General features: G+C 45.0%; 1 long non-coding RNA gene across 1 annotated transcript; it reads left to right on the top strand.

Annotated features, from left to right (window-relative positions):
* The first annotated feature begins 346 nt into the window (after positions 1–346).
* LOC106610637 (uncharacterized) lies at positions 347–1,046 on the top strand. The gene is made up of 2 exons (XR_001329940.2): positions 347–611; positions 803–1,046. It is a non-coding gene; the product is annotated as an uncharacterized lncRNA (long non-coding RNA).
* The last annotated feature ends 24,147 nt before the right edge of the window (positions 1,047–25,193 follow it).

Raw genomic sequence — 25,193 nt, forward strand, 5'->3', positions numbered from 1 at the left:
AATAGGAAGCCAATTGTAGATTTAACATTTGGATTGGAGATGTTTGATGTGAGTCTGGAAGGAGAGTTTACAGTCTAACCAGACACCTAGGTATTTGTAGTTGTCCACATATTCTAAGTCAGAACCATCCAGAATAGTGATGCTGGACGGGCGGGCAGGTGCAGGCAGCGATCGGTTGAAGAGCATGCATTTAGTTTTACTTGTATTTAAGAGCAGTTGGAGGCCACGGAAGGAGAGTTGTATGGCATTGAAGCTCGTCTGGAGGGTAGTTAACACAGTGTCCAAAGAAGGGCCAGAAGTGTACAGAATGGTGTCGTCTGCGTAGAGGTGGATCAGAGACTGTTGCGTCAAAAGACAGGTATTCATATTCAAGGCGTTCAGATTTTCAACTGATTTCAAAGATAAAACACCAGCAGGGGGCGAAAGAGTGTATGCATTGTGGAACCCATCATTAGCTTGTGTTTCCCTGGGGAACATATATACTGGTGCACCTTTGTGATAGCAGGTGGTGAAATGTTTGGTGAAAAAGCATTTCACTGGAAGTCCTTCACGGAAGAGGAGACTCTCATTCATACACATTCAGCTCATTTAGGATTCTGGAGACTCAACCGGTAGGCACATGGACATTGTTGTGTAAAATTGTTGCCAGTTAGGTGTTTATTTGTGTTGAGAATTGAGACCAATTGTCTAATTTAGTATATAGTATAATTTAGATAATATGACTACATTAAGATTATATATTTCATTTGAAATGACCTTACTTGAAGTAATGTATATTTCTTTTTGTGTTTTGCCTTTAAAGGTGATCAACCTAACTAACTAAAGAACTAATTAACTAACTAACTAAAGAACTAATTAACTAACTAAAGAACTAATTAACTAACTAACTGACTAAAGAAATAAAAGAAGTCAGAAGAAAATTGAGTTGTCCCTTGCGTCCTTCAGTCCTTAAAGGCCTTTTTCAAGTTTGGGCAAAGAGCTGCAGTGTGAACCATACACAACTTGACAGAGACTCACCGGCAGCAAGAGCGACATCATTGATGTATACAGAGAAAAGAGTCGGCCCAAGAAATGAACCCTGTGGCACCCCCATAGAGACTGCCAGAGGCCCGGACAACAGACCCTTTGATTTGACACACTGAACTCTATCAGAGAAGTAGTTGACCAAGGACCTCTTGAAATTTAAAATTTGGAAAAATTAATGTAAAATCGTGAGATGAAAATGGACAAACTAAAGGGTATGCAATATAGAAAGGTAGTCAGTGGACATTCTGAACCTTGAGGTCCGTAGGTCACATGACGAAGGAGCTATTGAAATTAGAAACATTTAAAAATATTGAAAACTCATGTAAAATTGTGTGAGATGAAAATGGACAAACAAAAGTGTGTGTGATGTGTAGGCCCACTGAGTGTACATTTTGAACCTTGTTTGAAGTCAGTAGGTCACATAACCAAGGACCTATTGAAATGAGAAAGTTTGAAAAATTAATGTAAAAATGTGTGAGATGAAAATGGACAAACTAAAGGGTGTGCAATGTGTAGGCCCACTGAGTGTACATTCTGAACCTTGTTTGAAGTCAGTAGGTCACATGACCAAGGAGCTATTGAAATTCAAAAATGTAAATAAATAATTTAAAATAGTGCAAGATGTAAATCAACAAAAAAAAGTGTGTGCAATGTGTGTCTATGCCATCGAGTTAGCTAGAACCAGTTTTGAAAGTTTTAGGAGTAATGGTTAAAGAGATATTATCATTTGAAAAATGTGATTTGTAACTGCTGTTGGTTGGAAGTAAGGAAAAGTACAGGCGAATATCCATCGAATATCCAACCTGAATCTGTCTTAACCTCGGTCTGAACAACAGTGTCCTGACGAGAGAGCACATTTTCTATGTTAGGTGAAATCGCGCCTCATTAGCTCATTGTTATGGAGGTATCCAAATAAATGTCAATAGAAAACAGCTTATGCAAATGCTGCTACTGTTGTTATTCTGTCTACACTGTTTGACGTGACTAAATTAGCCGTAGTTGCCTTGCTAGTATGCAAGCGATAAGAACGTTGCCAGCCAGTATAGCAATGGAACATTTAGAAACTGGGTTGAGTCCATAGATACAGAACAAAAAGACGAATGACTGGTCGTGTCTCTGGCAACCGAACCAATAGAATGAAAGACCAGCCGGCTAGGGTAGGAACCCTAGATTTGTGTTGTATATCTTGTGGAAGGATGAAATAGTATGAATAAATTGATTAAAATAACGTTTTTAATGAAAATATGTTAATCATTATTTGAATATGTTGGTAACCCATTGTATAAAAGTGATAATGCCCTTGAAGCCGGTGTTTGGAGGATATATTGTCACAGTTTGCCGGCCAGAGACGAAACAACACCTATACCAATATATCCTCCAAACACCGGCTTCCAGGGCATTATCACTTTTATACAACGGGTTACCAACATATTCAAATAATGATTGACATATTTTCATTAAAAACGAAATGAAATAGACAACATGTCTATCACCTACATATTTGCAGAGAGAGGGAGAGAAAGAGAGCTCTTCTACAGCAGCAGACAAATGCAGTGATAAAATGAGAAAGATTGTCACAAGCAAGGAAGAATAGAAATACAAAGCAGCAAAAGTGTTTTCATTACGCACACTTTTCCCAAATTAAAACAGCCACACACAATACAATAAACATTTTTACTCATTTTGAATAAGCAAACGTTACTGTAGAGAAAAGAGGACGCTAAAAGGAAGCTAAAAAGGACAGACAAGTAGTCCAAACAGAAATTGAAGAAGTAAAAAGTAAAATCACTGAACACAGTGACAATTCGAACAAAGCACAATGTGATGAGATCTTGAAACAGAAAATAGACACATTCACTCTGACATTCAAGCAAGACGAGCTAAGACAATTTTGAAGAGATGAAGTAGACTATAGAGATGGCAAGGTCTTTGCCTGGAGAAAACAACCCGCAAGAATTCAGAATCACATCCACAGAGGAGGAAGCCTAGATGTGTTTCCTTCAACTTTACGAGCAGTGACGATGAGGGTCAACCCAGACAGTCAGAGGCCGGCTCCTCCCAAGATTTTTTAGACCAGGAAGAGGAGCCGCGCAGGTTCTCCAACAAGAGAGGGAGAGGACGCAGAAGAGGCCAACACAGAGGGGGAGGAAGAAATCAAGACTGTCCAACCACACGGAGCAGGACCAGAACAAGGCTGTGATCAACATTTCTGGAGAACCCCTTTCTGATAATCGTGTTAATGGTCTTGTCTAAACGACTGTCCTTTGCCCCCACATACTCAACGAATGAATTCAATACAAAGATTGTCTTATTTCGTTTCTACAGGAATCTACATCTGAAGGCCTTGTACAAGCAAAACATCTCTCCAACTATGGACACTAGTGTTTCAGGTCAGGTAGTTTCTGTGCCCTCAAAAACACCTTTTAAGCCCAAGTCCACCTTTTGTCCCATCGTCCAGAATGCCACACTAAATACATTTGCCAAGAAGGTGAATTGATATGGAGAATCTGTTTAATTAAGGGTAAAATTGACTCTAACCAAACACAACGTAATCTTTCTAAGACAGAGGAATGCAGTTCAATCATTGTCCAAAAATGAATGGATTGTGGTTAAAAAAGCAGACAAAGGTGGTGCTACAGTAGTGTGGAGTAAAGACAAATATGTGACAGAAGCCTACCGTCAATTAGACAATGATAAATTCTACCAATCTCTTACCTTCAACCCTACAGAGGACCTAAAAACTGAATTGAAAGGGATCCTCACAGAAGCTAAGGAGAATGGCTCCATTTCAGACAATGAGTTTCTTTTCAATGACAGTCTGCGTACTGGTTCTTTTTATCTTCTTCCAAAAGTCCACAACATTCTTGAAAACCACCCAGGCAGACCAGTCATTAGTTGTCATGAAAGTCTGCCAGAACCCATCTCTAAGTTTATTGATTCATTTATTAAGCCTTTTCTGCCGTCACTCCCATCTTCAAGATACCACAGATGTGTTGAACAAAATTAAGGAATTGAACAAAATAGGTACAGCTTCCTTTTTAGTCACCATGGATGTGGAGTCTCTATACACCACCATCAAACATGAACAAGGATGGGCAGCTATGCACCATTTCTTGAGTACCCGACCTGAAACGCCTCCCACAGAATTCATTGTCTCACTGACTGAATGGGCTCTTAATCATAACATCTTTATCTTTCAGGACCGTATTTTTAAACAGGTCAAAGGATGTGCCATGGGAGCTTGCTGCAGCCCTTCCTATGCTGGTTTGTACTTAGGTAAATGAGAAAATTACTTCATTATGGATCCTTCTAAAAACCAGTTCTTTGACCGGATTAGAAGATTAACTTATTTCCTTCCACCAATACCTTAACAGCATTAACCCTAACATCAAACTAACTATGGAGTACAGCAGGGATAACATTCATTTTTTGGACCTTGACATCAGTAAAAATGACAAAGGTAGTTTGCACACAACAATCTTTAGGAAGCCTACACATGGGAATACCATTCTGAGGGCAGACAGCTTTCACCCCAAAAGGCTAAAAGAGAACATTCCATATGGCCAATTCCAAAGAGTGGAAACAGACTACAGTGTCAAATCTGCTGAATTGGACAATCGCTTCTTGAATCGGGGCTACAGCGCTCAGGTCCTGAAAGATGCAGGTACAGTATAAGGGCCAGACGACTTCACAGAGAGAACTTGCTGTGAAGGGGAGTGGCTCGTGATGCATCAGAGAGAGTGCACTTTGTTAGAAAATACAGCACTGAAGCAGAGAACATTAAAATAATCATCAATCAATCAATCAAATAATTGGAGAATCATCCAAAGCGATACGCTACTATGCCAAGTCTTCCCAGAGCCACCAGTCATAAGCTTTAAGAGATGTCCTACCCTAAATGACATATTAGTCCACAGCTATTTTCCTGGGGACTCTCAAAAAACTTTGCAAGAACACAAACCGAGGGGCTCTTTTGAATGCAACCAGTGCAACCAGTGCAGAAATATTGCACAGAAAAAGTATTTTGTTGACACAGCTTCTAAAATTGAGTATCAAGTCAAGCATTTCATTAACTGCAAAGCCACTCATGTCAACTACAGATTGGAATGTCCACAGTGCAAGGTGTTCTACATTGGACGGACAAAGAGATGCCTTCAAGACCGCTTAGCGGAACACAAGTACGCCATACAGGTAGCCAATGAAGACTACCCCATGGCAAGGCACTACAAGTTCTTACACTATGACAACCCTGCCTCCCTACAAGCTATGTGTATTGATCATGTTCCGGCCTCAATTAGAAAAGGGGACCGTCTTAAACAACTAAACCAAAGGGAACGTTTTTGGATTTACAAACTACAAGCTACTAAGTACCCTGGTTTAAGGGTCTTGATAGGTCCATTTGCTGTCATCTAGTGGACATTTTGCTCTATTGCCCTCAGCTATGTTTGGACTGTTGTTGTCTATGTTTGCTGTGTTCTAGTGTACTATGGAATAGATGGCTCTCCTATTCTTGGCACTTTTCCCAGTCATATGTAAGGTTAGAACTACCTTTCTAGGCGTTTTGATGCTTCTAGCTTGGAGTTGAATTTTTTGATAACATATCTACAGTACTTCACTTTTTAATGTGTATAGTATCGCTTACTAGGTGTTGTCCAATGACTTCTGTAACCACCCTCTTCAAATCAGGGCTGATTGGAAAAAGCTGTTCAAAAGAGGACATTGCATTTTAATTTCTTTGTACTCCCTTACAAAGGCCATGCAGCCAAAACGCGCCAGAGTTTTTAAACTTTGTTTCCATTGAACATGCCATACAAATAAAGACATTTTAATGAATTATATTAAGAGTGCATTGGTCCTCCTTTTTGATGACAAATTTACCCCTTTTACCAAAGAGCACCTTCTGTTTCCCAAAATCTACTATTGTGTACCTTAGCAGCGCTTCCCTTCCTCCTCTTTTTTTCTACAAGTTAATGTATAGGCATTCAGGTGTGAAGTCATGAAATCATTATAAATAATACCACAGCGGGTTTGAATACACTAGCTCACTTGAATCAGCAAACATATACAGTGCCTTGCAAAAGTATTCATCCCCCTTGGAGTTTTTCCTATTTTGTTGCGTTACAACCTGTAATTTAAACAGATTTTTATTTTTATTTCATGTAATGGACATACACAAAATAATCTAAATTGGTGAAGTGAAATGAAAAAAAAAACTTGTTTCTAAAAATTCTACAAAATAAAAAACAGAAAAGTGGTGCTTGCATATGTATTCATCCCCTTTGATATGAAGCCCCTAAATAAGATCTGGTACAACCAATTACCTTCAGAAGTCACATAATTAGTTAGATTGCACACAGGTGGACTTTATTTAAGTGTCAAACGATATGTCACATGATCTCAGTATATATACACCTGTTCTGAAAGGTCCTAGAGTCTGCAACACCACTAAGCAAGCGGCACCATGAAGACCAAGGAGCTCTCCAAACAGGTCAGGGACGAAGTTGTGGCAAAGTGCAGCTCAGGGTTGGGTTATGAAAAAATATCTGAAAGTTTGAACATCCCACGGAGTTTCTGAACCCTGCCTTAGGAAGGCCACCAAAAATCCTGACATTTCCATCCCCAGCTACAACATTTTCCGACAAGATAGAACTGGCAAAGGGGGTAGAGTTGCAATCTACTGCAGAGAGAGCCTGCAGAGTTCTGTCCTACTATCCAGGTCTGTGCCCAAACAATTTGAGCTTCTACTTTTAATAATCCACCTTTCCAGAAACAAGTCTCACTGTTTGTCACGCCCTGATCTGTTTCAACTGTCCTTGTGATTTGTCTCCACCCCCCTCCGGGTGTCGCTTATTTTCCCCAGTGTATTTATCCTTGTTTCCTGTCTGTCTGTGCCAGTTCGTCCTGTATGTTTCCAAGTCAACCAGCGGTTTTCCCGTTCTTCTGCTTTTTGCATTCTCCTTTTTCTAGTCCTCCCGGTTTTGACCCTTGCCTGTTTCTGGACTTTGTAACGCCTGCCTGACCAGTCTGCCTGCCGTGACCATGAGCCTGTCTGCCACTCTGTACCACCTGGACTCTGATCTGGTTTTGATCAGATGGCCTGTCCACGACCATTCTCTGGCCTACCGCTTTGAATGAATAAACATTGTAAGACTCCAAACTTCTGCCTCCTGTGTCTGCATTTGGGTCTCGCCTTGTGCCGTGATACCATTGCCGCTTGTTATAGACCCCCCCCTCTCAGCCCCCAGCTGTGCCCTGGACACCATATGTGACTTGATTGCCCCCCCCCCCATCTATCTTCAGAGTTCGGACTGTTATGTGACTTTAACTGGGATATGCTTAACACCCCGTCCACCCTACAATCTAAGCTAGATGTCCTCAATCTCACACAAATTATCAAGGAACCTACCAGGTACAACCCCAAATCTGTAACCATGGGCACCCTCTTAGATATCATTCTGACCGACTTGCCCTCTAAATACACCTCTGCTGTCTTCAACCAGGATCTCAGCGATCATTGCCTACGTCCGTAATGGGTCTGCGGTCAAACGCTCCCTAAAACACTTCAGCGAGCAGGCCTTTCTAATCAACCTGGCCCGGGTATCCAGGAAGGATATTGACCTCATCCCGTCAGTAGAGGATGCCTGGTTGCTCTTTAAAAGTGCTTTCCTCACCATCTTAAATAAGTATGCCCCATTCAAAAAATGTAGGACTAAGAACAGATATAGCCCTTGGTTCAACCCAGACTTGACTGCCCTTGACCAGCACAAAAACATCCTGTGGTGTTTTGCATTTAATAGCCCCTGCGATATGCTACTTTTCAGGGAAGTCAGGAATATATACATACACAGGCAGTTAGGAAAGTGAAGGCTAGCCTTACCAAAAAGAAATTTGCATCCTGTAGCACTACTTCCAAAAAGTTTTGGGACACTAAAGTCCATGGAGAATAATAGCACCTCTTCCCAGCTACCCACAGCACTGAGGCTAGGCAACACTGTCACCACCGATGAAATTATCATAGATTTAAATAAGTTTCTCTATGGCTGGCCATGCTTTCCACCTGTCTACCTCTACCCCGGCCAACAGCTCTGCAGCAACTTGCCCAAGCCTCCCCAGCTTCTCCTTCACCCAAATCCAGACAGCTGATGTTCTAAAAGAGCAGCAAATACTGGATCCTTACAAATCAGCTGGGCTAGACAATCTGGACTCTTTCTAAAATGATCTGCCGAAAGTGTTGCAACCCCATATAACTAGTCTATTCAATCTCTTTCGTATCGTCTGAGATCCCAAAGATTGGAACGCTGCTGCGGTCATCCCTGTCTTCAAAGGGGGAGACACTCTAGACTCAAACTGTGTTAGACCTATATCCATCCTGCCCTACTTTTTTAAAATCTTCAAAAGCCACGTTAACAAAACAGATCACGGTCCATTTTGAATCCCACCGTACCTTCTCCACTATGCAATCTGGTTTCCGAGCTGGTCATGGGTGCACCTCAGCCATGCTCAAGGTCCTAACCGATATAACTGCCACGATAAAAGACAATACTGTGCAGCTGTATTCATCGACCTGGCCAAGGCTTTCGACTTTGTCAATCACCGCATTCTTATCGGCAGACTCAATAGCCTTGGTTTCTCAAATGACTGCCTCAAATGACTGCATCACTACTCTGGACGGTTCTGACTTAGAATATGTGGACAACTACAAATACCTAGGTGTCTGGTTAGACTGTAAACTCCTTCCAGACTCACATTAAGCATCTCCAATCCAAAATTAAATCTAGAATCGGCTTCCTATTTCACAACAAAGCCTCCTTCACTCATGCTGCCAAACATACGAGGGTAAAACTGACTATCCTACCGATCCTTGACTTCAGCGACGTCATTTACAAAATAGCCTCCAACACTCTACTCAGCAAATTGGATGTAGTCTATCACAGTGCCATCCGTTTTGTCACCAAAGCCCCATATACTACCCACCACTGCGACCTGTATGCTCTCGTCAGCTGGCCCTGACTACATATCCGTCGCCAAACCCACTGGCTCCAGGTCATCTGTAAGTCTTGCTAGGTAAAGCCCCGCCTTATCTCAGCTCACTGGTCACCATAGCAACATCCACCCATAGCACGCTCTCCAGCAGGTATATTTCACTGATCATCCCCAAAGCCATTTCCTCATTTGGCCGCCTTTCCTTCCAGTTCTCTGCTGCCAATGACTGGAACGAATTGCAAAAATTACTGAAGCTGGAGTCTTATCTCCCTTTAACTTTAAGCATCAGCTGTCAGAGCAGCTTATCGATCACTGTACCTGTGAATAGCACACCCAACTACCTCATCCTCATATTGTTATTTATCTTCTTGCACCCCAGTATCTCTACTTGCACATCTCACTCCAGTGTTAATGCTAAATTGTAATTATTTTGCCTCTATGGCCTATTTATTGCCTTACTTCCCTAATCTTCTACATTTGCACACACTGTACATACATTTTTTTTATTGTGTTATTGACTTTGTTTAATTCTGTTTTTGTAGCACTGCTTTGCTTTCTCTTGGCCAGGTCGCAGTTGTAAATGAGAACTTGTTCTCAACTGGCCTACCTGGTTAAATAAAGGTGAAATAAATTAGAGTTGTATTTTTTGGTTTTAACTGTATCCGCAAACGCTAATCTAACTGCGATAACTCTAGCCTGTCAAGCCTATATGGTTGCTATTAGCTTAGAGGCTACCGTTAACTGGCTCAGTATTGAGATGGCTGTACTGGTTTATTGTTCATTTAGCTATTTAAAGGCATTTTTTTATTGAAACAGTGCATGAGGTTAAGAAATCCTTGGAAGGTATATTTTTAAATACATGTCATTGTATTAGTTAAATCAAGTCACATTTATTGGTCACATACTGTATACATATTTAGCAGATGTTATTGCGGGTGTAGCGAAATGCTTGTGTTCCTAGCTCCAACAGTGCAGTAGTATCTAACAATTCACAACAATACACACCAATCTAAAAGGGAATTAAGAAATATATAAATATTAGGATGAGCAATGTCGGAGTGGCAATGACTAAAATACAGTATACATATGAAATGAGTAAAATAATATGTAAACATTATTAAAGTGATGCGTGTTCCAAGTCTATGTACATAGGACAGTAGCCTCTAAGGTTCAGTGTTGTAACCGGGTGGAAGCCGGCTAGTGATGGCTATTTAAGTCTGATGGCGTTGCGATAGAAGCAGTTTTTCAGTCTCTCGGTCCTAGCTTTGATGAACCTGTACTGACCTCGCCTTCTGGATGATAGCGGGGTGAACAGGCCGTGGCTGGGGTGGTTGATGTCCTTGATGATCTTTTTGGCCTTCCTATGACATCGGGTGCTGTAGGTGTCCTGGAGGGCAGGCAGTGTGTCCCCAGTGATGTGTTAGGCAGACCACACCACCTTCTGGAGAGCGCTGCGGTTGCGGGTGGTGCAGTTGCTGTACCAGGTTGTGATACAGCCCGACAGGATGCTCTCAATTGTGCATCTGTAAAAGTTTGAGGGTCTTAGGGGCCAAGCTGACTTTCTTCAGCCTCCTGAGGTTGAAGAGGCCACACTGTCTGTGTGGGTGGAGCATTTCAGATTGACATTGATGTGTACGCTGAGGAACTTTAAGCTTTTCACCTTCCCCACTTCGATCCCGTCAATGTGGATAGGGGAGTGCTCCCTCTGCTGTTTCCTGAAGTCCACGATCGGCTCCTTCATTTTGTTGACGTTGAGGGAGAGGTTATTTTCCTGGCACCACTCCATCAGGGCCCTCACCCCCTCCCTGTAGGCTGTCTTGTCATTGTTGGTAATCAGGGCAACTACTGTTGTCGTATGCAAACTTGATGATTGAGTTGGAGGCGTGTGTGGCCACGCAATCATGGGTGATCAGGGAGTACAGGAGGGGGCTGAGCATGCACCCTTGTGGGGCCCCTGCGTTGAGGATCAGCGAAGTGGAGATGTTGTTTCCTACCTTCACCACCTGGGGGCGGCCCGTCAGGAAGTCCAGGACCCAGTTGCACAGGGCGGGTTTCAGATCCAGGGCCCTGAGCTTAAGGATGAGCTTTGAGGATACTATGTTGTTGAAGGCTGAGCTATAGTCAATGAACAGCATTCTTACATGGGTATTCCTCTTGTCCAGATGGGATAGGGCAGTGTGCAGTCATGTCGGCCACAGAGAACGAGAGCCCACAGTTCTTGGGAGTGGGCCGCGTCGGTGGCACTGTGTTATCCTCAAAGCGGGCAAAGAAGGTATTTAGCTTGTCCAGGAGCAAGACGTTGGTATCCATGACGTGGCTGGTTTTCCCTTTGTAATCTGTGATTGTCTGTAGACCCTGCCACATACAGTATCTCACAAAAGTGAGTACACCCCTCACATTTTTGTAAAGTATATATTTTCATGTGACAACACTGAAGAAATGACACTTTGCTACAATGTAAAGTAGTGAGTGTACAGCTTGTATAATAGTGTAAATTTGCTGTCCCCTCAAAATAGCACAACACACAGCCATTAATGTCTAAACCGCTGGCAACAAAAGTGAGTACACCCCTAAGTGAAAATATCCAAATTGGGCCCAAAGTGTCAATATTTTTGTGACCACCATCATTTTCCAGCACTGCCTTAACCTTCTTGGGCATGGAGTTCACCAGAGCTTCACAGGTTGCCACTGGAGTCCTCTTCCACTCCTCCATGACGACATCACAGAGCTGGTGGATGTTAGAGACCTTGCACTCCTCCACTTTCCGTTTGAGGATGCCCCACAGATGCTCAATAGGGTTTAGGTCTGGAGACATGCTTGGCCAGTCCATCACCTTTACCCACAGCTTCTTTAGCAAGGCAGTGGTCGTCTTGGAGGTGTGTTTGGGGTCGTTGTCATGTAGGAATACTGCCCTGCGGCCCAGTCTCCGAAGGGAGGGGGATCAGGCTCTGCTTCAGTATGTCACAGTACATGTTGGCATTCATGGTTCCCTCAATGAACTGTAGCTCCCCAGTGCCGGCAGCACTCATGCAGCCCCAGACCATGACACTCCCACCACCATGCTTGACTGTAGGCAAGACACACTTGTCTTTGTACTCCTCACCTGGTTGCCGCCACACACGCTTGACACCATCTGAACAAAATAAGTTTATCTTGGTCATGGTTCCAGTAATCCATGTCCTTAGTCTGCTTGTCTTCAGCAAACTGTTTGCGGGCTTTCTTGTGCATCATCTTTAGAAGAGGCTTCCTTCTGGGACGACAGCCATGCAGACCAATTTGATGCAGTGTGCGGCGTATGGTCTGAGCACTGACAGGTTGACTCCCCACCCCTTCAACCTCTGTAGCAATGCTGGCAGCACTCATTTACATTTACATTTAAGTCATTTAGCAGACGCTCTTATCCAGAGCGACTTACAAATTGGTGCATTCACCTTATAATATCCAGTGGAACAACCACTTTACAATAGTGCATCTAAATCTTTTAAGGGGGGGTTAGAAGGATTACTTTATCCTATCCCAGGTATTCCTTAAAGAGGTGGGGTTTCAGGTGTCTCCGGAAGGTGGTGATTGACTCCGCTGTCCTGGCGTCGTGAGGGAGCTTGTTCCACCATTGGGGTGCCAGAGCAGCGAACAGTTTTGACTGGGCTGAGCGGGAACTGTGCTTCCTCAGAGGTAGGGAGGCGAGCAGGCCAGAGATGGATGAACGCAGTCCCTTGTTTGGGTGTAGGGCCTGATCAGAGCCTGAAGGTAGGGAGGTGCCGTTCCCCTCACAGCTCCATAGGCAAGCACCATGGTCTTGTAGCAGATGCGACCTTCGACTGGAAGCCAGTGGAGAGAGCGGAGGAGCGGGGTGACGTGAGAGAACTTGGGAAGGTTGAACACCAGACGGGCTGCGGCGTTCTGGATGAGTTGTAGGGGTTTAATGGCACAAGCAGGGAGCCCAGCCAACAACGAGTTGCAGTAATCCAGACGGGAGATGACAAGTGCCTGGATTAGGACCTGCGCCGCTTCCTGTGTGAGGCAGGGTCGTACTCTGCGAATGTTGTAGAGCATGAACCTACAGGATCGGGTCACCGCCTTGATGTTAGTGGAGAACGAGTCTTCCCTGTGGCTCAGTTGGTAGAGCATGGTGTTTGCAACACCAGGGTTGTGGGTTCAATTCCCACGGGGGGCCAGCACAGAAAAAAAAAAATGTATGAAATTGTATGAAATGTATGCATTCACTACTGTAAGTCGCTCTGGATAAGAGCGTCTGCTAAATGACTAAAATGTAAAAAAAATGTAAAAAAATGAGAACGACAGGGTGTTGTCCAGGGTCACGCTGAGGCTCTTAGCACTCTGGGAGGAGGACACAAGAGAGTTGTCAACCGTGATGGCGAGATCATGGAACGGGCAGTCCTTCCCCGGGAGGAAGAGCAGCTCCGTCTTGCCGAGGTTCAGCTTGAGGTGGTGATCCGTCATCCACACTGATATGTCTGCCAGACATGCAGAGATGCGATTTGCCACCTGGTTGTCAGAAGGGGGAAAGGAGAAGATTAATTGTGTGTCATCTGCATAGCAATGATATGAGAGACCATGTGAGAATATGACAGAGCCAAGTGACTTGGTGTATAGCGAGAATAGGAGAGGGCCTAGAACAGAGCCCTGGGGGACACCAGTGGTGAGAGCACGTGGTGCGGAGACAGATTCTCGCCACGCCACCTGGTAGGAGCGACCTGTCAGGTAGGACGCAATCCAAGCGTGGGCCGCGCCGGAGATGCCCAGGTCGGAGAGGGTGGAGAGGAGGATCTGATGGTTCACAGTATCAAAGGCAGCAGATAGGTCTAGGAGGATGAGAGCAGAGGAGAGAGAGTTAGCTTTAGCAGTGCGGAGAGCCTCCGTGACACAGAGAAGAGCAGTCTTGAAACCTGACTGATTAGGATCAAGAAGGTCATTCTGAGAGAGATAGCAAGAGAGCTGGCCAAGGACGGCACGTTCAAGAGTTTTGGAGAGAAAGGAAAGAAGGGATACTGGTCTGTAGTTGTTGACATCGGAGGGATCGAGTGTAGGTTTTTTCAGAAGGGGTACAACTCTCGCTCTCTTGAAGACGGAAGGGACGTAGCCAGCGGTCAAGGATGAGTTGATGAGCGAGGTGAGGTAGGGGAGAAGGTCTCCGGAAATGATCTGGAGAAGAGAGGAGGGGATAGGGTCAAGTGGGCAGGTTGTTGGGCGGCCGGCCGTCACAAGACGAGAGATTTCATCTGGAGAGAGAGGGGAGAAAGAGGTCAAAGCACAGGGTAGGGCAGCGTGAGCAGGACCAGCGGTGTCGTTTGACTTAGCAAACGAGGATCGGATGTCGTCAACCTTCTTTTCAAAATGGTTGACGAAGTCATCCGCAGAGAGGGGGGAGGGGGAGGAGGATTCAGGAGGGAGGAGAAGGTAGCAAAGAGCTTCCTAGGGTTAGAGGCAGATGCTTGGAGTTTAGAGTGGTAGAAAGTGGCAGAGACAGAAGAGGAAAATGTAGAGAGGAGGGAGTGAAAGGATGCCAGGTCCGCAGGGAGGCGAGTTTTCCTCCATTTCCGCTCGGCTGCCCGGAGCCCTGTTCTGTGAGCTCGCAGTGAGTCGTCGAGCCACGGAGCAGGAGGGGAGGACCGAGCCGGCCTGGAGGATAGGGGACAGAGGAAATCAAAGGATGCAGAGAGGGAGGAGAGGAGGGTTGAGGAGGCAGAATCAGGAGATAGGTTGGAGAAGGTTTGAGCAGAGGGAAGAGATGATAGGATGGAAGAGGAGAGAGTAGCGGGAGAGAGAGAGCGAAGGTTGGGACGGCGCAATACCATCCGAGTAGGGGCAGAGTGAGAAGTGTTGGATGAGAGCGAGAGGGAAAAGGATACAAGGTAGTGGTCGGAGACTTGGAGGGGAGTTGCAATGAGATTAGTGGAAGAACAGCATCTAGTAAAGATGAGGTCAAGCGTATTGCCTGCCTTGTGAGTAGGGGGGGAAGGTGAGAGGGTGAGGTCAAAAGAGGAGAGGAGTGGAAAGAAGGAGGCAGAGAGGAATGAGTCAAAGGTAGACGTGGGGAGGTTAAAGTCACCCAGAACTGTGAGAGGTGAGCCATCCTCAGGAAAGGAACTTATCAAGGCGTCAAGCTCATTGATGAACTCTCCAAGGGAACCTGGAGGGCGATAAATGATAAGGATGCTAAGCTTGAAAGGGCTGGTAACTGTGACAGCATGGAATTCATATGAGGAGATAGACAGATGGGTCAGGGGAGAAAGAGAGAATGTCCACTTGGGAGAGATGAGGATTCCAGTGCCACCACCCCGCTGGCTCGATGCTCTAGGGGTATGCGAGAACACGTAGGCAGACGAGGAGAGAGCAGTAGGAGTAGCAGTGTTCTCTGTGGTAATCCATGTTTCCGTCAGCGCCAGGAAGTCTAGGGACTGGAGGGTAGCATAGGCTGAGATGAACTCAGCCTTGTTGGCTGCAGACCGGCAGTTCCAGAGGCTGCCGGAGACCTGGAACTCCACGTGGGTCGTGCGCGCTGGGACCACCAGGTTAGAGTGGCAGCGGCCACGCGGTGTGGAGCGTTTGTATGGCCTGTGCAGAGGGGAGAGAACAGGGATAGACAGACACATAGTAGACAAGCTACAGAAGAGGCTACGCTAATGCAAAGGAGATTGGAATGACAAGTGGACTACACGTCTCGAATGTTCAGAAAGTTAAGCTTACGTTGCAAAAATCTTATTGACTAAAATAACGAAAATGATACAGTACTGCTGGCTGGTGGAGTAGGCTAGCTAGCAGTGGCTGCGTTGTTGACTTTGAACGTGTAGCTGGCTAGGTAACCTCGATAGTTTCAGTACTACCCCTTGTCATGATACAAAGCAACTTTGTAGCTAGCTAGCTAACATAACACTAATCAAGACGTTCCTTGTAATGTATTTAGTTTCTACAATGCTGCTCGTCGGTAATAGTTGGCTGGGTTAGGAAAAATGGCGTCGCGGGGGACGGAAATAGCTGGCTAGCTGACCTCGATGGCTGGCTAGCTAACCTCGTAATTACTAAACTACACAATTATCAGGCTATGAAAAAGACAACTAAGTAGCTAGCTAGCTAACACTGCACTAGTCAAATCGTTCCGTTGTAAAGTATTAGTATCTACAGCGCTGCTAGTCGGTAACGGTTGGCTAGCTAGCAGTGGGTTAATGATGACTAAGTGTGTTGACTAAGTCTGGCGCCGCGTCGCGGCTGGCTAGCTCACCTCGATAATTACTCAAACTACACAATTATCTTAGATACAGAGACAGCAAAGACAATTATGTAGCTGGCTAACTAACACTAACACCACACTAATCAAGTCGTTACGTTGTAATGTAATAGTTTCTGCAGTGCTGCTAGTCGGTAGAAGTTGGCTAGCTAGCAGTGATGACTAGCTAGCTAGCAGCTAGCAGTGTTGACTACGTTAGGATGACGAAGATAGCTAGCCTCGATATTTATTCTAATTACTCTAAACTACACAATTATCTTTGATACAAAGACAGCTATGTAGCTAGCTAAGAAGAATTGCTCAGATCAAACAAATCAAGCCGTTGTAATGTAGTGAAGTGTAATATAGCACTCATGCGTCTATTTCCCAAAGACAACTTCTGGATATGACGCTGAGCACGTGCACTCAACTTCTTTGGTCGACCATGGTGAGGCCTGTTCTGAGTGGAACCTGTCCTGTTAAACCGCTGTATGGTCTTGGCCACCGTGCTGCAGCTCAGTTTCAGGGTCTTAGAAATCTTCTTATAGCCCAGGCCATCTTTATGTAGAGCCACAATTCTTTTTTTCAGATCCTCAGAGTTCTTTGCCATGAGGTGCCATGTTGAACTTCCAGTGACCAGTCAGTATGAGGGAGTGTGAGAGTGATGACACCAAATTTAACACACCTGCTCCCCATTCACACCTGAGACCTTGTAACACTAATGAGTCACATGACACCGGGGAGGGAAAATGTCTAATTGGGCCCAATTTGGACATTTTCACTTAGGGGTGTACTCACTTTTGTTGCCAGTGGTTTAGACGTTAATGGCTGTGTGTTGAGTTATTTTGAGGGGACAGCAAATTTACACTGTTATACAAGCTGTACACTCACCACTTTACATTGTAGCAAAGTGTCATTTCTTCAGTGTTGTCACATGAAAAGATATACTCATATTTACTAAAATGTGAGGGGTGTACTCACTTTTGTGAGATACTGTAGGTCTCGTGTCTGAGCCCTTGAATTGCGACTCCACTTTGTCTCTGTACTAACGCTTTGCCTGTTTGATTGCCTTACGGAGTGAATGACTACACTGTTTGTATTCGACCCTATTCTGAGTCACCTTGCTGTGGTTAAATGCGGTGGTTTGCACTTTCAGGTTTGTTGAATGTTGCCATCTATCCATGGTTTTTGGTTTGGGCAAGTTTTAACAGTCACAGTTGGAACAACATCCCCTATACACCTCCTGATGGGTACTAACTGCTTTTTTTTTGTTTCTGCCTATGGGAAGGGAGGAGCAGGATGGAGTCGTGATCTGATTTCATGAAAGGGAGGGCGGGGGAGTACCTTGTAGCCATCCCAAAAAGGAGAGTAACAATGATCGAGAGTTTATGAAGTGTGAGTACTGCAGGCAATCTGATAGAACTTCGGTAGCATTTTCCTCAAATCTGATTTGTTAAAATCCCCAGCTACAATCAATGCGGCCTCAGGAGATGTGGTTTCCAGTTTGCACAAAGTCCAGTGGAGTTCCTTGAGGTCCGCCGTGGTATCGGCTTGAGGCCGAATATATTCGTCTGTGACTATAACCGAAGAGAATTCTCTTGGGAGGTGCACCCAGCGGGGGCCCCAGGACCGAGTTTGCGAAGCCCTGCTTTAGATGTCGACATGTTGCTGAAAAACAACCCGAGTGGTATATACAGAGATTTGTATAGACCTTAGAATTACTATAAGGGGTATAGGCCCTTAGATCATGGCTAGTAGGGGCTCTGCCTTGGGTGTGAGGAGCGTTCTCAGGCTCAATAGTTCGAAGAAGATCCAATAACACTGGATAATTTTTGGGAGGTCTCCATCTCAGAATGCACATACTATAAGGATAACAGGCGTTGTGTCGGAGATACGTCGCCTGTGAAGAGGTTACTTGCTGTTACACTGTTTCGGATGGGAATGTCCGTTCTTCTCATTCTAATTCTATACGAAAATGGCTGTGGTACAGTACCAGTCAAAAGTTTGGACACCTACTCATTACAGGATTTTTCTTTATTTTGACTATTTTCTACATTGTAGAATAATAGTGAAGACATCACAACTAATGAAATAACACATTGAATCATGTAGTAACCAAAAAAGTGTTAAACAAATCAAAATATGTTATATTTGAGATTCTTCAAAGTATTTGCACATCTTCAGACCTAACTAAATTGTAAATATCTGGCTGTGTCATTATGACTTTGGATAAGTATTTATGACACTTAACTTATTTTATTTAAACAATTCTAGGTGGCAAAGCTAAAAGGGGAGATGATAGGGAGAAAAAAAATAAAGATTGGATCCTGATAAAGTGGACGCAATAACTGATGAGTAGGTTTTTGTTCACTGATTGCAAATGAGCATTTGACAGTATTGTCATGATATTTTTTAAATAATATTATGACTCATGGCATGTTAACTTCATTCATCTCCAAACTGCACACTGAGACTGGTATTCATTCAAATGGTATTCATGAGTTCATCTGACTCTCAGTATCCCTTTAAAAATGAATACCCCATAACAGGGTTAGTTCACTTTTTTTTACACTGTATAGTCAGATGGCTAACAAAAAAAACAAAACAATGTGGGCGGTGGGGGCAATTAGACAAAGTTCAATGTTAGTGGCCAAATCCCCTCAAGTTAATAGTGGCTATTTAAACAACCCTAAATCATGGATTACAGTTTCTCCTGGCCCATAGAGTACTTTCAGAGCAAGGAACCATCAGACTGGCGGCTGTAAAAAAGTTAACTGTCCCTTAATTGAATTTACAAATCAATCATTGCACATAGGGAATTAAAGGTCAAGGATTTGTTATTAAACTGAATCTGATAAGCTTTTCACAAGGTTTTCCATAATTTATTTTTATTTATGACCCCAAACCCAACCCCTAACTGCCCTTTATCTTACAAATGAAAATGTAAGCACTCACTCTGGACAAGACTGTCTGCTAAATGACTAAAATGTCAATATTTGTTGCTTTCCCCCAACAGATGCTGTCATGAAGCACTTCCCAGGTGCAACAAAGGGGGAAGTGGGAATGGCTTAAAACAGTAAAATGGCTGATTTTAAGAAGCAGCGCGAGAAAACAATTTAATGAATAGGATAAAAAAAAAAAAAAATTTGTATTGGCATTTGTTCTGTTTTATTACCATGACTACAAGCATCACTGAAATAATGCTCCAGTAACATGTATATGTTTAAAATAGTTTCATTTAACCTTTATTTAATAAAGGCAAGTCAGTTAAGAACAAATTCTTATTTACAATGACGGCCTACACCGGCCAAACCCGGACGACGCTGGGCCAATTTTGCGTCACCCTACGGGACTCCCAATCACGGCCGGTTGTGATACAGCCTCTAGCACTGAGATGCAGTGCCTTAGACTGCTGCGCTACTTGGGAGCCTATATTGTTTACATGTATTGTGACATATAAGGGACATATATGTAATAAACATTTGAATATATGTGTGTATATAAAAGGTAACATACTTTTGTATATATAGTGTATGTGGACACCCCTTCAAATTAGTGGATTCGGCTATTTCAGCCACACTCGTTGCTGACAGATGTATAAAATCGAGCACACAGCCATGCAATCACCATAGACAAACATTGGCAGTAGAATGGACTTATTGAGGAGGTCAGTGACTTTCAATGTGGCACTGTCATAGGATATCACCTTTCCAACAAGTCAGTTTGTTAAATTTCTGCCCTGCTAGATCTGCCCCTGTCAACTGTAAGTGCTGTTATTGTGAAGTGGAAACATATAGGAGCAACAACGGCTCAGCCGTGAAGTGGTAGGCCACACAAGCTCACAGAACGGGACCGCGAGTGCTGACGCGTGTAGTGATCTTCTTGGTGTCATCAAGGCCAGAAGAACCTTTTTTAATAAAATAAGTGTTTCCATTAGTATTGAACCGGAACTTGAAGGGTATCAAATGTGTACTGTAACAACTGTGTAGTGGTAGCCTATGCTTTGGACATATCCTCTTACTGGGATGCCACTTTTAGGCCTATAATTACGTGTATATATTGGTAGAATTTTCACATGTAAAGTAAAATGTATTTAGCATATCTTACATGGATATGGTCGCATCAGGTTTACCATCACAGGGAATGCCTCGCCTCCCACAAAAACATATGGGTCCCCCGGCATGCACTCTGGCCTTGGTAGCCTTGAGTTGGGAGCTGAACTTGCTCTCGACTATGTGCCCACGTCGATCATGGTGAAGCCCATTTTGCCACAGCGGGATAAGCAACAAAATCCTCCTTCAGGACATGCCAGATAGTGTGGCACTCTTACGTGACGATGGCACAAATTGTCGAGATTCCTAGCTTATAACTTACAGCGATACTTCGCTGTGTGCTGCCACTCACCAGAAACCGAAGGGTCACAGACAGCCTTCCTGCAGCAATTAGATTTCTCCTCCTGAGTAGTAAGAGCAGTTGAAGCTCTTCCTGTTCAAACTTCAGAAATTGCAATTCATAGAGAGACATGTTTGCTTATGTGGCAAAAATGTAGCGTCTATAGAACACCAGACTAGCCTGACATGTAGCTAGCTAGCTAGTAATTGTAAATAGGCATATACCACCGGAGTCATGCATTTACATTTAAGTCATTTAGCAGACGCTCTTATCCAGAGCGACTTACAAATTGGTGCATTCACCTTATGATATCCAGTGGAACAACCACTTTACAATAGTGCATCTAAATCTTTTAAGGGGGGGGTTAGAAGGATTACTTTATCCTATCCCAGGTATTCCTTAAAGAGGTGGGGTTTCAGGTGTCTCCGGAAGGTGGTGATTGACTCCGCTGTCCTGGCGTCGTGAGGGAGCTTGTTCCACCATTGGGGTGCCAGAGCAGCGAACAGTTTGGACTGGGCTGAGCGGGAACTCATGCCTCGGCTCCTCTTGCGTAGTAAGCTACTCTGGCACCCCAAGCCCCCAATTGGATATACACTACACAAGTTGGACTTCCTCTCTGGGTGTAATGCAACAAAAATAATCTTCTGCCGCCAAAAAATTACTCCACCCACGAACATGCACATAAACTGTGTAGTCACCATAAGATGCAGGCATCAGGCAGACGTTATGCTTCGTTCACATTACTAATAAGCACTCTGTTACGTTGCACCGGGTGTCATGCATTTCAGTGGAGATGTCCACAACGGAGTAAAAACGCAATGCCCCTTTGCAGTTGAAAGCTCCATTGCGAGGCGAACACAGCATACTTTGAATTTTTTTTTACTTTGCGTTATGTAGCACTATATTGGATCACTCCAATATGGTAACCTTATGCTTGGCAGGATATATTCAGAGTAAGAATTTCCGATTAGTCCTGTGTACCGGGTAGTGCCGTGGCTGATCTGCACTACTCTCACCTCTTTCTTTTCTCTGCTCATTCCAGAGAGGATTCACTTGGTAAGAGCTCTATGTTAGAGTGTATTAGCGCAGAAGTATACCCGCAGCTATTCAATAGCTTGGAGCGGCTAGCTAGTTAGCCTATCCACCTGGGTGCTCTGCTGTCCTCCCACTCGGTTTGGCTTGTGCCATCTCGTTTGGGATTTGTCCTTGATTTTAATTACTTGTGACAGTGTACCAACCTGGGTGATACTCGGTTTGGTCCACCAGTATTGCAGCGCTGAGGGTTTGTCCTAGTTTTCTGTCCACTGGAACCCTCCCGGTTAGCCTTCGGGCTCAGGGATCGTGCCTAACCCTGTAAGATCGGGTGTCTCCCCGGAGAGTGAGTAACGAGTCGCTAGGCGCACCACGCTTATTTCTCACAGAGCGCAGCCATCTTGCCTAGATTCTTGCGTGTTCCGCGGTGAACGAGCTATGCAGTAGCTAGCTTAACGAGAGCAGACCACTGCAGGACTAAGCACAGGCCTTACATCCTGCCAACACCCCACGTATAGTAGAATAAACTATAAAGGGGTGTAAATTACAGCTGACTCACACGTATAAGCTAAGATTGAGCTAACGTGTGAGTTTGTGTGCTCGGCCCCTCCCCCCATGACCATGCACACTCTGCCTGCGTGACCTGTCTTGGATTAGATCACGTATGGAGAGTGGATAGAGAACCCAGTAGTTGTTTGGCTTGCGCCACCCTTGGAGAATGCATGCGCTTAGCATGCCTGGAAGGGATGAGGGCCACAGTACAGTCCTCCCCATCTGATCTCCCCACCGTATTCCCTTCTATGGGGTAATGCGTTGTTGCAGAAGCACCCCTTTTGCCGCTTTGGGGGCCCACCATCCAAATTCAGTACGGCTGAGGAGTTGATCCGCCTCGAACGTCAGACAAAAAGCCTGCGGGCGGAAGTGGATGCTTTATGGGGGGATGATGACGGCGACGACGCCCTCTCTCTCCACGCTGCAGAAGAGTTGGAGTTGGGTGACAGGGCTTCAGTGTTCCCGAACACAGAAGGGATTGACCCAGTCTACAGCGCCATCTGTAGCTTGGAGCTCCGCTACGGATGCCCCCCCATAGTGGTGACAAAAGCAACATGGGAGCTTTTAGCGAGAGTGGCTGCCGCCCTTGATATAAAGCTGGAAGAAACTAAATCTGAGAAGCTCCTTATCCCCATATGCCCTGAGTTCGCTTTTGCTCTCCGTGAATACTGGAGCAAGATGGGAGGGCGCTTCCGTTGCAACAACCAGACCAGGCCATGGACACTCGTAATAGATGAGGGGCTAGACCACTATCCGGTGATGGATGACATGATGGCTGCCATGATCTTCCTGACAAGGAGATCGTTGGCAAGGTGCCTCGCCTCAAACCAGGACCTGAAAGAGTAAGCGATGAACGGCTGCAAAGCGCTTTCGGGACCCTCTCCATCATGGCACGCCTTGTAAATGCGGCTACGATGCTGCAATCCTACATCACCCTGCTGAACCCTCGCCTCCCAGGGGATGCTGACGAGCTTCTTAAGGAGGCCACTGAGGTGTCAAGGCTGCACACTATGCTCAAGACGGACGTGCCAATGGCAAGGCTTTGGCCTCAGTGGTGACTTCAGATGCGATCTTTGGCTGGGGTCTGTGCGCTGTGTATATTTTTCGTAGCCATCTATTTACAACCACAAACCGATGTTGGCAGTAAAACCACACAACGAGCTGTATAAGGCCAAGAAAATGCTCACCCAGAAGCGGCACTCCTAGTGGCCGGGGACTTTAATACAGGCAAACTTAAATTCGTTTTACCTAATTTCCACCAGCATGTGACATGTGCAACCAGAGGAAAAAAACTCTAGACCACCTTTACCCCACACACCGAGATGCATACAAAGCTCTCCCCTGCCCCCCATTTGGCAGATCTGACCATAATTCTGTCCTCCTGATTCCTGCTTACAAGCAAAAACTAAAGCAGGAAGTACCAATGACTTGCTCAATATGGAAGTGGTCAGATGACGCGGATGCTACGCTACAGGACTGTTTTGCTAGCACAGACTCTAATATGTTCTGGGATTCATCAAATGGCATTGAGGAGTATACCACCTCAGTCATCGGCTTCATCAATAAATGCATCGACGACAGCGTCCCCATATTGACCGTACATACATATCCCAACCAGAAGCCATGGATTACAGACAACATCCGCATCGAGCTAAAGGTTGGAGATGCCACTTAAGGAGTGGGATACTAATCCGGACGTTTATAAGAAATCCATCTATGCCCTCAGACGAACAAACTAGCAAAGAGTCAATACAAGAGTAAGATTGAATCCTATTACACCGGCTCTGACGCTCGTTGGATGTGGCAGGTCTTAAACTATTACGGACTACAAAGGGAAACCTACCCGTGAGCTGCCCTTTTATGCTCGCTTCGAGGCAAGCAACATTGAAGCATGCATGAGAGCACCAGCTGTTCTGGATGACTGTGTGATAACGCTCTCGGTTGCCGACACGTGAGCAAGACCTTTTAAACAGGTCAACATTCACAAAGCCGCGGGGCCAGACGGATTACCAGGACGTGTACTCAAAGCATGCACGGACCAACTGGCAAGTGTCTTCACTGATATTTTCAACCTCTACCTGACCGAGTCTGTAATACCTATGTTTCAAGCAGACCACCATAGTCCCTGTGCCCAAGGAAGCGAAAGTAACCTGCCTAAATGATTACCGCCCCGTAGCACTCATGTCGGTATCCCAGATACCCTAGACCCACTCCAATTCGCATATTGCCCCAACAGATCCACAGATGATGCAATCTCAATCGCACTCCACACTGCCCTTTCCCACCTGGAAAAAAGGAACACCTATGTGAGAATGCTGTTCATTGACTACAGCTCAGCGTTCAACACCATAGTGCCCACAAAGCTCATCACTAAGCTAAGGACCCTGGGACTAAACACCTCCCTCTGCAACTGGATCCTGGACTTCCTGACGGGCCGCCCCCCCAGGTGGTAAAGGTAGGCAACACATCTGCCACGCTGATCCTCAACACGGGGGCCCCTCAGGGGTGCATGCTTAGTCCCCTCCTGTACTCCCTGTTCAACCACGACTGTGTGGCCAAGCAACTCCAACACCATTAAGTTTGCTAACGACACAATGGTGGTAGGCCTCATCACCAACATTGATGAGATAGCCTTTCAGGGAGGAGGTCATAGACCTGGAAGTGTGGTGCCAGGACAACAACCTCTCCCTCAACGTGAGCAAGACAAAGATGATTGTGGACTATAGGAATAGAAGGGCCGAACACACCCCCATTCATATAGACGGGACTGTAGTGGAGCGGGTCGAGAGTTTCAAGTTACATTACATTACATTACATTTAAGTCATTTAGCAGACGCTGTTATCCAGAGCGACTTACAAAATGGTGCATTCACCTTATGATATCCAGTGGAACAACCACTTTACAATAGTGCATCTAAATCCTTTTAAGGGGGGGGGTTAGAAGGATTACTTTATCCTATCCTAGGTATTCCTTAAAGAGGTG

This window comes from Salmo salar, chromosome ssa09 (genome assembly GCF_905237065.1).
Source record: "Salmo salar chromosome ssa09, Ssal_v3.1, whole genome shotgun sequence".
Classification (NCBI taxonomy): domain Eukaryota; kingdom Metazoa; phylum Chordata; class Actinopteri; order Salmoniformes; family Salmonidae; genus Salmo; species Salmo salar.